The following is a 16,356-nucleotide window of genomic DNA, read 5'->3' as shown; positions in this document are numbered from 1 at the left end:
AGGACTGGAGGGCCGCCATTCAGAGTCTCATCGGCTTTGCCAACGGCGACACTCAACAGCAGCCGAGCACGTCGCAGCCGCAGCAAGCCAGCCAGGCACGAGTCGGTGGCGACAAGACCGGTGGGCGTGCAACCACTGTGCACTCTCCGCCCCGAAGGCCAAGATCGCCGACTCGCCGGATCCACCACGACAGCGACTCCGCTGCATCATCAGATCCACGAGCTCGTCGTGAGAAGCGCCAAGTTCTTCATGAACGACAGCAAGAAGACGCTCGTACACGCATCGAGCGTCGAAGAGAAGCGCGACGTCAATCAGACCAGCGCGCTGGGCCCTCTGTCGACATGCATGCGCCAGGGGAACCAGGCGACTTGCCGTACGCGGTAGGTTGCCCTGCGTTCACTCGTGAGCTGCGGCAAGTCCAGTGGCCCAGCATGAAGAATTTCAAGCCAGACGTACCAGAGAAGTACGATGGCAAGTCACATCCGTCGGAGTTCCTCAGCATCTACACCATCGCGGTGCAGGCTGCCGAGGGGCGTGACGACAAGATCCTTGCCAACTACTTCCCGCTGGTGCTCAAGCCCAACGTCAGGTCCTGGCTCATGCACTTGCTGGACAACTCCATATCCTCCTGGGCAGACCTATGCCATCAGTTTGTCGGTGCCTTTACAGGCGGCCACAAACCTCATGGCCAAGAGAGTGACCTTCATCTGCTCGCCCAGAAGGAAGGAGAGCCCCTGCGCAAATACATTCAGAGATTCAGCCGTGTACAGCACAACATCCCAGATGTCCACCCTGCCGCGGTCATCAGCGCGTTCCATCAGAACGTGCGTAACCGCAGGATGCGGGAGGAGATGGCGATGTGCAAAATCAGAGACGTTAGCGAGCTGTATACCCTGGCCGACAAGTGTGCGCGTGCTGAGGAAGGGAGGAAACTCCCTGGAGAGAATGCAGGAGCAGGAGAATCTGACAGCGAGGATGCTGCCCCAGCAAAGAAAAACCGGCGGCGGAACAGGAAGAAGAAAGGCAAAGAAGTTCTACTCGTTGAGCAGTCCGGCAATGAAGGTGGTGCCAAGAAAGCCAAAGTTGGTAGCTCCGGCAAGAAGATTGCCGCATGCACCAACTGCCAGGCTGTGGCAGTCGCCGACAAGCAGGACGGCACCGACAAGCAGTACTGCAAGATCCACCGCACCAAGGGCCATGACCTCCAGAGCTGCAAGAAAGTCGAACAGCTTGTCCAGCAGCAAAAAGCCAAATACGAGCAACGCGACAAGGAGAGGGCCCAAGGTGGCGATGGAGAATCAAGCAAGAAGCGCGCCGGCCGGGGAGGACGCCGCGGCAAGGCCAAGCAGCGGCAAGGAGACAGACCTCCCCGCGGCCGCGACAAGGATGAAGATGACGACGACGACGAAGACATGGAGGATGTCGAGACCAGTGAGCAGGAGTTCCCGAAAGCCACAGAGGTCTTGTGCATTGACGGCGGTGCATCTCTGCATACTTCTCACCGCCAACTCAAACAGTGGGTGCGGGAAGTCAATGCGGCGGAGCCACCTGTCGAGTCACGCAAGCTTCTAAAATGGTCCAGCACGCCTATCATCTTTGATATTGAGGACCACCCTAATCGCACAACTGCGGTCGGGTGCTTGCCGATGTTGGTTTCACCAACTATCCGCAACCTCAAGGTCACTAAGATGTTAGTTGACGGCGGGGCCGGCTTGAACCTGATCTCCTCCGCGGTACTCCAGAAACTCCAGATCCCTGACAGCGAGCTCGAAGAGACCGGAACATTCCAAGGAATCAACCCGGGAAGGAGCAAGCCAAAGGGGAAGGTCACGTTGCCAGTAACATTTGGCAGCGAGATGAACTTCAGGACTGAGAGGGTCACTTTTGACGTGCCGATATTCCATTGCCTTACAATGGGATACTTGGCCGTCCAGCACTCGCCAAGTTCATGGCAGCCTCTCACTACGCATACAACATGCTGAAGATGCCAGGCCCGATAAGCGTCATCTCTGTCCCCGGCGACAAGAAAGATGCTCTTATCTGCGCCGACAAGATCTACCAGGAAGCGGCAGCCGCAACAGATCGCAAGTCACTTGCCGCTGAAGCTCCCGAGGGGAAGAAGAAGACCAAGTCCGGCAAGAGTTCTGATGCCCACTCCGGCAAGCGCACCTCTTCGGAGTGCTGCGCTGCCGTCGAGGACGCACCATCGAGCTCCACCAGCAAGTATAAGAAGACAATGGCAGCTCCGCCAGAAACGAAGAAGGTGTCCGCCAAGGAGGACGGCACTGGTGGTACCTTCACCATCAGTGCCACTCTCGACCCTAAATAGGAAAGCGCGCTTATTGCTTTCCTGCGGGCGAATGTCGACGTGTTTGCGTGGCAACCGTCTGACATCCCCGGTGTTCCCAGGAAAGTAATTGAGCACCACCTTGTCGTTTGTCCTAATGCGCGGCCCGTCAAACAGAAGATCAGGAAGCAAGCAGTGGAGCGCCAAGAATTCATTGCAGAAGAGATCAAGAAGTTGGAAGCAGCAGGCCTTGTCAGAGGAGTGCTCCATCCTACGTGGTTGGCCAATCATGTAGTCGTGAACAGGCAAATGGGAAATGAAGACTTTGCATCGATTTTACCGATGTTAACAAAGCTTGTCCCAAAGACCCATTTCCTTTGCCGCACATTGACCAGATTGTTGACTCCACATCCGGATGTGATTTGCTTTCATTTCTTGACGCATATTCAGGATACCATCAGATCTTCATGGCAGAAGAGGATGAGGAGAAGACCGCATTTATTACTCCATGTGGCACGTACTATTTCATACGGATGCCTTTCGGATTAAAAAATGCTGGTTCAACATTTGCAAGAGTAGTCCATGTCGCCCTTGAGCCACAAATACATAGAAATGTGGAAGCCTATATGGATGACATAGTGGTCAAGAGCAAGGACAAGGCAACTCTGATCCAAGATTTAGACGAGACCTTTACAAATCTGCGCAAGATCAGCCTCAAACTTAACCCAGAGAAGTGTGTGTTTGGAGTCCCCTCCGGCAAGCTTCTCGGGTTCTTCGTGTCTCAGCGGGGAATTGAAGCCAATCCCGACAAGATCAAGGCCATTGAGCAGATTGAAGCACCAAAGCGCGTCAAGGATGTACAAAGACTTGCCGGTTGCGTGGCTTCTCTCAGCAGGTTTATCTCTAGGTCTGATGAGTGCGCCCTGCCATTTTTCAAATTATTGAAAAAGGCAGGTCCAATGAAATGGACTCCGAAAGAGGCTGCGCTGCAAGACTTGAAGAGATACCTGTCCTCCCCTCCAATACTTGTCGCACCTAAGCCACAAGAGAAGTTGCTGCTGTATATAGCGGCAACCAATCAAGTGGTTAGTGCTGCGTTAGTGGCGGAGAGGGAGGCGGATGACGAGCCAGCAACCACGGCAAGCGCATCCAGCGACAAGCAAGGGGCTTCCCCGGCAAGCTCTAGTCCCGACAAAGATGGATCTGCGCAGATGCGCGAGGAGATACAAAACAAAATGGTGCAGCGCCCAGTTTACTTTGTCAGTTCCCTTCTGCAGGGGGCTAGGTCAAGGTACTCTGGCGTGCAGAAATTGCTTTTCGGCCATCTCATGGCCTCGAGAAAGCTGCGCCATTACTTCCAAGCACATGAAATCACAGTTGTCACTCGCTTTCCGCTGAAGAGGATACTACAGAATCCAGAAGCGACAGGCAGGATTGTTGAATGGGCACTGGAACTGTCAAGCTTTGGCCTCAAGTTTGAGAGTACTTCAACTATCCAAAGCACAGCATTGGCAGAATTCATAGCAGAATGGACGCCAACACCAGATGAAGAAATTCCAGAAACGAGCATCCCCGTCAAGGAAGCAAACAAAGAGTGGCTGATGTACTTTGATGGTGCCTTTTCGCTGCAAGGCGCCGGCGCTGGCGTACTTCCTGTCGCACCCACCGGAGAGCACCTCAAGTACGTAGTCCAGATGCACTTTCCCAAGGAGCAAGCAACAAACAATACTGCAGAGTATGAAGGCTTGCTTGCCGGTCTCAGGATCGCGGCAGACCTTGGGATCAAGAAGCTCATTGTCCGGGGTGACTCACAACTTGTCGTCCGCCAAATAAATAAGAGCTATCAGAGTCTGTTGATGGAAGCTTACGTCGATGAAGTGAGAAAACTAGAAGAGCACTTTGACGGCCTGCAGATAGAGCATGTTCCAAGAGCTCAGAACACCATTGCCGATGGCCTGTCAAAGTGCGTTGCGCTTAAGTTACCTGTGGAACCAGGGATCTTTGTGCTCAAGCTGACTCAACCGTCCGTAACGCCATCAACTGGATGGAGCAAGAAGAGGAAGTTGATTTCTGGTGACTATTTTCCGGCAGAGCTTCCCGAAGCCGCCGCCAAGAAGGTCCCCAAGATCAACGCCAAGAGCGCTGAGGAGCAATCTGCTCCGGCAAGCCCTAGGGTTTGTTTCGTTGAAGCAGAAGCTCCCGGAAAGTTTTGCTCCGGCAAACTTGCCAGGGAACGTCAAGCTCCGGCAGGGCCGCAGGTTCTCGCCGTGGAAGCGGATGTTCCCGCAGCAACAGATTTGCCTTGCGCTGAGGAGCAATCTGCTCCGGCAAACCCTAGGGTTTGTTCCGTCGAAGCAGAAGCTCCCGATAAGTTTTGCTCCGGCAAACTTGCCGGGGAACGTCAAGCTCCGGCGGAACCGCAGGTTCTCGCCGTGGAAGCGGATGTTCCCGCAGTAGCAAATTTGCCTTTAGTCCTTGTTGTCGAGCCACAAGCTCCAGCATGGGCACAACAGATTGTCCGTTTCCTTCAGACAGGAGAACTTCCCGAAGAGCAAGAAGAAGCGGAAAGAGTAGCCCGGCAGTCAAGTATGTACCAGTTTGTCGACAAGACACTATACAGAAGAAGACTCAACGGTGTGAAATTCAAGTGTATTCACCGGGAAGACAGACAAAAGCTGTTGGCAGAGATACATGGAGGCATATGTGGTCACCACATTGGCGCAAGAGCACTTGTCGGCAAAGCATTCCGGCAAGGTTTCTTTTGGCCGACAGCCCTCCAGGATGCAACTGCACAAGTAACCAAGTGTGAAGCGTGCCAGTTCCATTCCAAGCAGACACACCAACCAGCTCAAGCTCTCCAGACGATCCCTTTATCCTGGCCATTTTCGGTCTGGGGGCTCGACATCCTCGGCCCCTTTCCCCGAGCAGTCGGGGGCTTTGAGTACTTGTACATCGCAATCGACAAGTTCACAAAGTGGCCGGAAGTGGAACCAGTGAGGAAGGTGACAGCACAGTCAGCAGTCAAGTTCTTCAGGTCGATTGTTTGCCGCTTCGGGATCCCTAACAGGATAATCACCGACAATGGTACGCAATTCACGAGCCGCACCTTCATGCAGTACGTCCAAGATCTTGGCGCCAAGGTCTGCTTCGCTTCTGTTGCTCACCCGAGAAGCAACGGTCAAGCGGAGAGGGCAAATGCTGAAGTGCTGCACGGGCTCAAGACCAGGACTTTTAACAGGCTGCACAAGTGCGGAAAAAACTGGATCGAGGAGCTGCCGGTGGTTCTTTGGTCGATCAGGACGACGCCAAATCGAGCCACTGGCCAGACACCTTTCGCTCTAGTCTATGGAGCAGAGGCAGTTATCCCCACGGAACTCGTATATGCGTCACCTCGAGTGCTCGCTTATGATGAGCTCGAGCAAGAGCAGCTGTGACAAGATGACGCGCTGCTCCTTGAGGAAGACCGTCTTCAGGGTGCTGTGCGAGCTGCTCGCTACCAGCAAGCTTTGCGCCGCTACCATAGCCGCAAAGTTAACGCCAGAAGTCTCGAGGAAGGCGACCTTGTTCTTCGGCGCGTTCAGTCCGCCAAGAATTCCAACAAGTTGACGCCGAAGTGGGAAGGCCCTTAACGGGTGAAACGAGTCACTAGGCCTGGCGCTGTCCGCCTTGAGACCGAAGATGCCATTCCGGTGAGCAACTCCTGGAACATTGAGCATCTTCGTAAGTTTTACCCGTAAGGCGCAGTTGCCGGAACTTGTTCCGGCAACCACCTTTTGTACAAGTCTTGCCGCTGTTGCATGTAATCCTTTGTACAAAGCCGGGCGCAGACCCCGTGCATAAGTAAAGCTCATGTGCTTCGCACATCTTGTCAGTTTCATGCTTTCTATTTTTTGCATATGTGATCTGACACTTTGTGCGGCACCTACTAGTCACGCCCTTACTTTGTTTCGAGTCCGCTCAACAACTTAAGTGAGCTGCGACTAGTTGCGACAAGGTTCCTTGTCGGTAGCAGCACCGCCAGCAGGCTGCTGACGTTCCGCACTTAGCGCTCGCGGCTAAGGTGCCTGCACCGGCAAGTTCCCTAAAAAGCTCACGTGCTCAGCACATCTTGTCAATTTCATGCTTTCTATTTTTTGGCATATATGATCTGACACTTTGTGCAGCACCTACTCCACGGTAAGCAATAACGAGCCATAAGGCTCTGTATCTTTATTTTCTCTTCTTTCTTTTTTCTCAAGGAAAGGAAGGTTCCCTCACCCACAAGTTTGCCGGGGAGGAAAGGAGAAGATAATGGTATGGACCAGGCGTCGTTCAAGAAAATTTCGCCTTACCAGGAAGCAAACAATAGAAAAGCTAAGTTGCCAAAGTTTGAGCAATCAGATTTTTAAAAAATTTAAGTTATCTCCCTTGAACGACCGCACTTTGTATGGAAAACCTGTGCATGAAGGAACCAACTCGTAGCTAGTTGCGCCCTTATTTTGTTTCGAGTCCGCTCAACAACTTAAGTGAGCTGCAACTAGTTGCGACAAGGTTTCTTGCCGGTAGCGGCACCGCCAGCAGGCTGCTGATGTTCCGCACTCAGCGCTCGCGGCTCAGGTGCCTGCACCGGCAAGTTCCCTAAAAGCGTAGGGCGAAAACATACAAAGGGAGGAATCAAGTAAAGGGAATAACATTGCAAACATTACCCAGAATAAAGTTATATTACAAAGATAGCTTGTCGCAGCTCTAACAGACTGTTTCCATAACATGACAAACAGCGACAAGAGAAGAAGAAATGGGCGGCCTAATCTACGCGGTCGCCTTCGATCCTCTTGATCCCGCTCACCTTGTCCACAATGGGTGCGACAAGGGTCTTTAGCGCCTCCAGATCAGCATCCGGCGGCAAGGTCTTGAGGACGTTGGTGAAGTTGAGGCCCAGATTGCGGAAGGACACCTTCACCAACACTTTCTGAAGAGCTCCCGCGTAGATCTTGCGCGCCTCGTCGGCCAGCTGCTTTGGGATCCTCTCCCGAAGTCGCTGGAGGGCCGTCGCCACGCCCTTGAAGAACAAGACGAGCTTGGCGCTGGGTTGGAGGTTCTCGTCGGAGGGATACCCGAGATCCTTCATCCCCAGCTGCGCCAGCTCCTTGTCGATGTCTGTGGCGGCATTCACAAGACTCTCCGTCCAGTGCTCCACTGTTTCCCTGAAGGTGTTTTGGGTGGCGGCGACACTTTCCAGCAGTGCCTTGTCGGCCTTGATCTCCTCCTTCAAGGCCGCCTCCTGCTTCTTGGCGTCGTTCAGCGTCTTGGTCAAAGCAGTCAACTTCGACTCAAGATTTGCATTGGAGTCCTTGGCGGCGCTGAGCTCTTTGCCCTTCTCGGAAAGATCGACCTCCAGCTGCGCCACCTTCGTCTCCAGCTCCTTCTTGGCGGCCTCGGCGGTGGCGGCAGCGTCCTCTGCTTGCTTGAGGGCTCCGCCGAGTTTTTCCTCGCGCGCGGCAAGCTCCTCCTCGTGGGCGTCAAGATTGACCTTCCGCTGCGCCAGCTCGCCCTCCTCCGCGGATAGCTTCACAGCGGCAAGCCGCTGCTGCTCTTCGACTTCGGCCTTCTCGAGGAGGAAGGCCTTCTGCGCTTCGTCGAGTTGCTCCCGCTCCTCTGCCAAGGATCGACGAGCTTCCTGGTGGAAGCCCCGGAGCTCCTCCGCGCGCTTCTTGATGTCTACTCCTGCCTTCGCGACAAGCGCCTCGCGGGAGTCCAGCTTGGCTTGCCGCGCGTGGTAGAGCGACATCAACTTCCGCAGCAGCCGCTCTTCCTCAGGCTCGTTGCTGCTGCTGCTTGGCGCATCGACCAGCGTCAGCCCCGCGGAGGCGAGCACCTCCCCGTCAAAGATCTCCCCCTCGACCGGCGCCCTGGAGCTTGACGCCCGGGGGAGGTTGATGAAGACGTCGTCGCCGGCCTTCAGGTAGATGCCCGGCTGGGGCTCCTCGGAGCTTGGCGCTGCGGCTTCGGCGGACGGGTCGGCGGTCGGCGTAGCGCCTGGCGCTCCTGCGGCCTCTGGGCCGTCAGTATGATCGCCAGACCCCTCGCCAGTTGCTGCGGCGGCAGCCTTGGCGGCCTCGACGCCGGTGGGATCACCAGCGCCGGCTGCTTCTTCGGCGGCGACCTCGGTCTCCATCTGCTCCGCTACAGATGGGTCTGACAGCCGGCAAGGGGAGAAGAGTCAAGAAAAATCAAGCAAAACCCAAGAAGATCAAGAGAAGAAGAACCCAGGGAAATTTTTTCAGCAAAAGGAGTACCTGTGCCGGGTTCTGCAGTCGTGGTCTCCACCGTCGGGGGGCCACTGGCGCTCTCCCTCACCGGAGACCTCTCCCTTACCGGGAAGCCCTCCCTTGCCGGAGAATTCTCCCTTGTCGGGGGATTCTCCCTTGGCTCCTGATGGGGCTGCTCGGCTCCTACACAAATCAATAAGCAGATATCAGCAAAGACAAGTACCCATGCGCGCCTCGCAGCAGAAAGTAAATCATACACTTACGCTGGGGGCTGCTCTGGAGAAAAGTCGCCGGGTCCGGCAAGGTTGTCTCGGGCGCGCCACTTGCTGTCGCAGTGGGCTCGTCCTCGATGACGATCACCAGGACCTTAGCTCTCTTTGCCGCTCTCTGGGCCAGGGTCCTAAAGAGGAACAAGTTCAGAAAGAAAAGCAAATGAGATACAAGAAAAACAGCAAGAATTGAAGAACTACAAGTACAGCAAGAGAAGCTTACTCTTCTTCTTCTTCCTCGTCGGAGCTGAACACGGAGAAGTCGAAGTCCGGTGCACGCCCGGCGCGAGGAGGCGGAGGAGAAGCTTCCCTTGGCCGCTTGGCGGGAGCAGTGGCGGTGGTCTGAGACGACCCCGTCCCAGCTGCTGGCGTGGCATGAGCAGCGGCAGGAACTGAAGCGGTGGTCCGGCTAGATTCCGCTCCAGTTGCCGTCGCAGCATGAGGCGCTCCCACGGCAACGGTGTTTGCCGCGGTGGAGCGTGTCATGTGGCGCGGCGACTGTTGACCCGCTTGCCGCTCCGCTACATCACCGGCCTTGCGGAGACGCCTTCTTGGTGGGGATGAAGGCTCTGCTTGCGGCGAGCTGCCCAAAGATGAGGAGGAAGAGGAGTTGATTTCCAGCGAGCTGCTCGTGTCCTTGGCGGGCTCGCTCGGCTCGGCGTCACGCCCGGCAAGCTCCTTCTTGCCGGCAGGCTCCCCTCGCTCGGCACGGCTTGCCGCTTCTGCTGCATCTGCCTCCTCCACGGTGAATCCATAGTCGCCCGAGGCTGCGGCTGCCGCTGCCTCTTCCAGCCTAGTGGCAATGAGCGCCATCTCTGCATCGGTGGTGTCGCGGGTGAGGCTGTCCTTCTCGTCGGAATGGATTGGCACTTCCACCAAGTCATCGAAGAACTGCTGCACGACGTCGTCCGCAGGCTCCTCCCAAGTTGGCACAATCCCATGCGAGTCGCACTCCGGCATCATTGCACGGATGCGGTCGAGCGAGGAATTGTTGCACAGCGGAACGACGCCCCCTGGCAACCTGAACACCTCGGGATGTTGGGGGTCATACTTGAACAGCTCCTGCAGCATCGCGTTGAGCTCCAGGACAGTGAAGTTGAAGTTGAGGCCCGGCCGCAACCTCATGATATCTGCCGCATTCTTGAACTCCCAGGCAGGTCTTCCTCGTTCCTGCAGGGGGGCGATGCGACGGCGAAGAAAGTCTGCGCCAACAATGCCTACAGTAAGCCCGGCAAGCCTGAGGCATAGGATCCTGGTGACGGCAATCTTCAGCCTGTTGTCTTCCGGGGCCACGTCACTCCAATCGCTGCCGCGTGCTATCGGGGTTTGGCGCCGGGTGGTGAATGGCTGCGGGTTCTCCTCGTCAATCCAACACCAGTCTGCTCTCCACTCCTCCCACTTGCCACGGAATTCCCCCTCCAGATAAGTTTCCTTCTTGCCAGCCCTCGAGATCCAGGCGACTCCGCCGGATAAAGGCTCTCCTCTCTCTACTCGGGGTATGAAGAAATGGCGGAAGAGGGCTACACTGGGGTGGACTCCGACAAAGTTTTCACAGAGATGTGTGAAAACTGCCATGGTTAGAACGGCATTGGGGGTGAAGTCAAGGAGTTGGAATCCGTAGGTATTCATGATGTCCCAGAAGAATTCAGAGAAAGGGGGGCAGAGCCCGCAGTAGAAGAACAATGCGAAGAAAGGGTATCCGTTTGGGGCCTTCTTCCAAGCGGCGGCGGGAAGTACCTTCGTGCGCGGATGCGTGCGCGTCTCCGTCGACCAGAAGAGGTAGTAGTTCTCCCTCAGCTCCTTCGCGGCAAGCTTGGTGGGGAAGACGGCCCGCTCCTTCCGCAGCACCGCAAGCCGCTGCGCCTCGGTTGACTTCATGATCTTCCCCTTGTCGGCTTTTGGAGCCATGGCGGAAGTGGCGGAGGAGGTCGACGGCGTTGGTGGTGCTGGTGGCGATGGGGGGCGGAGCGCTGCTCTCTCTCTCTCAGCTTTGGGAAGGCGAGGGAGTGGCGGAGATTTCTGAGATTGGAAGTAGCAACGGGCGAATGGGCGAACTTCCCCTGTTTCCCCTGCTTATAAAGGGGGGAGGGGGCGGACGTTCCGCATTTCCAAATAAAGAAACCACCCACGATCTCTCCCACGATGCCGCATTCAACGCGTGCCGTTCGGGGAGGGCGCGACGGATACGAAGAGAGATACGGCGTAACCTAGGCCGCGCGTGCCCGTGCTCTATTTTGGGCCTGGCCCAACAGTGCTCGGCAGCGTGTATGGCCCAGACCTGGGGGCTCCTGTCGGTGTACTAGAGTAGGGGTACCCTAGTATCCCGAACTTGTGCACGGGCAGTCGCAGCATCCCGCGGCAAGGCTTGCCGGGTGACCGCCAAGGTCCTCCGTGGTTCCTTTGGAGCCATTCAAGAACAAAGTATCCAACCAAGACACCACAAGACCCCGGCAAGAGGAGCTTGCCGGGAAGGCCAACCAAGGCAAGGCGCTTAAGGAGACAAGACCCCGGCAAGAGGAGCTTGCTGGGAAGGCCACCCAAGGCATCTCAAGGAACTTGCCGCGACGCGCCTCGCGTCCCGGCAAGGCCCGGTGAGCGACAAGCTCCCAGACGCGACAAGACAACGACCGCAGCAAGGCGCTTGCCGCGGCAAATCACCACTCTGTGCCCGCGCTCCAGCACATCCACCAACGTGTCGCTCTAGGACCCTTCCAGGCGTGCGTGGCGGGAAGCTGTGCAGCCAGCGGTGCGCAGTGGCGAGCGGCGCTGACAAGATTGCCATCGTGGCGAGCAGTGGCGTCCCTGACGGTCCCTTTTGCACTGTTTAGGCGACACAGACGGGCATTTAATGCCCTTGTCCCCTGCCGTCAGGGTTAGGTATGATACACTGTAGGAGGTAGTTGTACCTACCGCAGCACCTTTCCATTTTTACCCTTCCTCTTCGTTGCCACCTGTCGGTGACCCCTTGAGCATATAAAAGGAGGCCCGTGCACAACGTAGAGGGGGAGCTAGCTCACAGAACACTCACACTCGGTCTCGTTAGCTGCTGGTGTGTACTGTAGCACTCCACGCTCCCGAGCAAGAATTCAATACAAACCACAAAGCAGGAGTAGGGTTTTACGCATCCGTGCGGCCCGAACCTGGGTAAACCGCTCGTGTGCTTCGCCTCGATCCGCTCTTTGCACGACATCCGCCCCCGCCGAACCGAAAGGGACTCGGTCCGCCGGTCTCATAGGTGTTCGTGGATTAGTCCCCCGACATATTGATCACATTAGTGCCGATTCTGTTACAAGCCGGCACTAATGTGCTTCACATTTGACCCTTTTTCAACTAGTGATATCATGTCCACTGCGAGTGGTCATCTAAATAAGAATTCACGACATCTACTTGTATTATTTGTGATGCGTTCATGGCATGCCTTTTTGTCTGTGTGGTCATGTTTTATAGATATGCCTCCTACGTGAAAATTTTCCCGAGTCATCTAGCTCAGAAGTTCGTTTTGAAGTTTTTTACTCACAATGTAGCTTGCCAAGTGAATTTGTGAGGGTAGTAGAAACTTTCCCATCACAGGCTCTAGTGCTGAAATGTATGACATGCATGGCATCAAAAAGCTCAAGGATCTCAATGACCACACATGCCCTATTTCATCGCTGACTAGTTTTTTTACCCGTCAAAAACGTTGTTGCCCGAGATGGCATTAGTTCGCTTAGAAAGGCCAGTTGACATATCCGTAATAAAACAATCTCCAAAACAAGATGGTGACAAGCATCCACCCATCTAACCCAAATACGCCGCTAATGAAAAAACTACATTTTCAAATAAGGGGGGAAACAAACAAACTAGCGGCAGAAAATGATTTGAGCACTCTACAATGCGCCATCTACTGAAAAAACACCTGTAGTGCAGATGGTCTTTGGAAACTGCCTCATATGGAGGTTTAACATGCGAAAAGGCATAAAGAAGTTTGTTGTATCACCAAAGCCAGGATTGCATGTTTTGTCCATGCACTGTTTATTTAAATATGAGAGAGATGATCAGATTCGTATTTCATATTCTTCAACAACAATGTGACAAACTTGAATCATTGTCTATAGAAGGAACCTCACGTAACCATGAAGCCCCCGATGGTGACAAGCCATCACATCGTGCTAGACGTCGAGCATCCAATGGACTGTGCCAACGTTTCATACCTAGGTATAACATCCAACATAACTCTGCAAAATGACCACCGCTAACACTTACTATTTTTCCAAAACTCGAGCCAACAATCCGAGCCTCTCCATCTAAAATATTACATGAAATAATTGATAAAATTAATAATCCATGATTAACTAAAAAATGGGGATCACATCAAATTTTATGTTCCTAGCACACCAAGTCGTCTTCATCCTCATTCCGGCACTCAACAAGCGCGAGTGATGTTGCCGCTTTGATAGTTTTCTATATATCAATACATTTCTAAGACGGAGATGGGGTCGATAAATTTAGTTGATGGAAATGGTAAGTATGCAACAATAGGGTCGGTTCTAGGCTTAAAGACCCCCGCAAAAAAAGGCAGGGCAAAATAATATTGACACACTGATTTCACTCAGCATATGGGATAGACGGACGACGGTGCACACTGAAATTTTCTTGTGTTTTGAGGAGAAGGAAATTAACATTCAATTAATCAAATAGCAGGAGATGAATTTCTACAATTCAATCATGAGATCTCGGGCAGGGCCGAACTCGACATTATTACAATTCATACAAAATGACGTGCCACATGAAACAAGCAAAAAATACACAAGATGTTGAAACTAGAAACCGACGATTTTGTTGTCGCACTATATCTGAGGGACACCCTATATAAAATCATGTATATTGAGTTTACTAATTCTCTGTATAACTAGAAGATTTTTTTACTCCGGTTTGTAAAAGTTCACATGCATGAGAGCGACTTTGTGTGGTCAGCATTGATTACGACTACACCAGTAAACAGTTAAATTCCGGGTATCCGAATTCACACAGTTTTTGGCTCATGCTTCCAAGGACACTTTTCACTATCAACTTGTTGGTTTTGAGCAAGTCACCACATGATTTAAGATGAATGTTATTCATGTAGGATTCCTTAACTACTATTCACAAGGATGACCACTGTAATTCCCTATGCACATATGTTGGACTTGTTGTGTGACGGAATTCTGCTGAGCAAGCGCAAGGGTTTTCGTAATCATGGAAAAAAAATCTATATTCATCCTTAAGGAAGATAAGGCGACTTGTAGCGAAAGCCTACTACACACTTGTGGAATGTATTGGAAGATATTTATGGCCCAATCTTTACTTGCTCATAACCCGCTCAAATATTTAAGAATGGGTTCTCATTTTAGCTTCTGACGATATCAGATAGTTTGATCTTGTTAGTGGACACGCGTGGATATGTTTGGTACCTAGTAGTTCATTCTACTTCATACTCAAGTTAGGCATGTTCCATCAAAAAATTATGTAAAAAAACTCTATACTTATTATTTATTTACTTTTATATACACCATAAAGTTTTAGATAGTTTCTCAAAGAAAATCATGAAAAACTATGAGAATGTGGATATTCCTCACTTGTACCTTCAATGCACGTTTGGTACATAAGCGTAATTTCTTATTGTATGGTTGTATTAATTAAGATCTTAGAAAAGAACTAAATTAGTCTGATACCACATTCCATAAACTGCCTAAAATATACTATTCTTTGGCATGAGACATGATGGGTCACAATATGTACATGCACGAGTACTAATCGCCTTGCCAAACAATTTCACACGCATCCTATAAATTGATACATTCCAAGTCTGCACATGCACAAGCATCCATCCGCTCACCCACGCAACAAGCAAGCATCAGCGACAATGGGGACTACCAACACAAAAGCCATAAAATCCTCTTGTGGCCTCCTTCTCATCGCAATCCTCCTAGCTATGTCTTCAGACAATACACGTGGCGATGACCTACTGCCTTCACCAGCACAGGCGCCGCCGTCATCCCCTATCGGCGGACGGTGCAAGTTGAGCGATGAAATTTCTCTCAAAGTGTGCTTCAACATCCGCTTGGGCAAGATGAGCCCGTTTGAGAAGAACCAGTGCTGCCAGCAGATTCGTCAGACGCCGAGCGCCGTAGACTATTTGTGTTCTGCCTTCACCTGAGCACGTGCCCGTGTCTATGCCAATGTCCTTGATGAAATCAATGCCATTCTCACAGTCTGTGGTAAGACTCTTGTCCATGACCAATTCTGTCTCCAACGATCAGGGTGAACACCTAGCCTCACCGATGATGCTCAATGTGTGCAAGCAGGCAGGCTCACACCATGAGAGGTGCATCAACACATCTACATCACCTAGAATGTATATGTTCTACCTAAATAACCTGCCATACTTGCATGTACTTGTTTGGACCCGACTTAACCAGTGATAGACACATGTATATCATGTCCACTGCGAGTGGTCCTCTAAATAAGAATCCGTGACATCTACTTGTATTATTTGTGATGCGTTCATGGCATGCCTTTTTGTCTGCGTGATCATGTTTTATGGATATGCCTCCTATGTGAAAATGTTCCCGAGTCTTCTAGCTCGGAAGTTCATTTTGAATCTTTTTACTCACAACTTAGCTTGCCAAGTGAATTTTTGAGGGTAGTAGAAACTTTCTCATCACAGGCTCTAGTGCTGAAATATACGACATGCATGGCATCAAAAAGCTCAAGGATCTGAATGACCACACATGCCCTATTTCATTGGTGACTAGTTTTTTGCATGGTGACTAGCATCCACCCAACTAATCCAAATATGCCACTAATGAAAAAACTACATTTTCAAATAAGGGAAAAAACAAACACAAACTAGCGGCAGAAAATGATATGAGCACTCTACAATGCGCCATCTAATGACAAAACACCTGTAGTGCAGATAGTCTTAGGAAACTGCCTCATATGGAGGTTTAACATTCGAAGAGGAATAAAAAGTTTATTGTATCACCAACAATGTGACAAACTCGAACCATTGTCTATAGAAGGAACATCAAAGGATTGCATGTTTTGGCCATGCTATGTCTATTTAACTATAAGAGAGATGATCAAATACATATTCCAGATTCTTCAACAACAATGTGACAAACTCGAACCATTGTCTATAGAAGGAACATCACGTAACCATGAAGCCCCCGATGGTGACAAGCCATCACATCATGCTAGACGTCGAGCATCCAACGGAGTGTGCCAACGTTTCAGACCTAGGTGCAAGATCCAATGTAACTCTGTAAAATGACCACCGTTAACACTTACTATCCTAGAGCCAACAATCCGAGCCTCTCCATCTAAAGTATTACATGAAATAATTGATAAAATTAATAATCCATGATTATCTAAAAAATGGGGATCACGTCAAAGTTTATGTTCCTAGGACACCAAGTCGCCTTCAACCTCATTCCGCCACTCAACAAGCGAGAGTGATGTTGCCGCTTAGTTAGTTTTCTATATATCAATACATTTCTAAGATGGGGATGGGGTCGATAAATTTAGTTTATGG

Source organism: Triticum dicoccoides, chromosome 2A, assembly GCF_002162155.2.
Source record: "Triticum dicoccoides isolate Atlit2015 ecotype Zavitan chromosome 2A, WEW_v2.0, whole genome shotgun sequence".
Lineage (NCBI taxonomy): Eukaryota > Viridiplantae > Streptophyta > Magnoliopsida > Poales > Poaceae > Triticum > Triticum dicoccoides.
The sequence above is the reverse complement of the archived record's forward strand: the minus strand, read 5'-3'. Positions refer to the sequence as shown.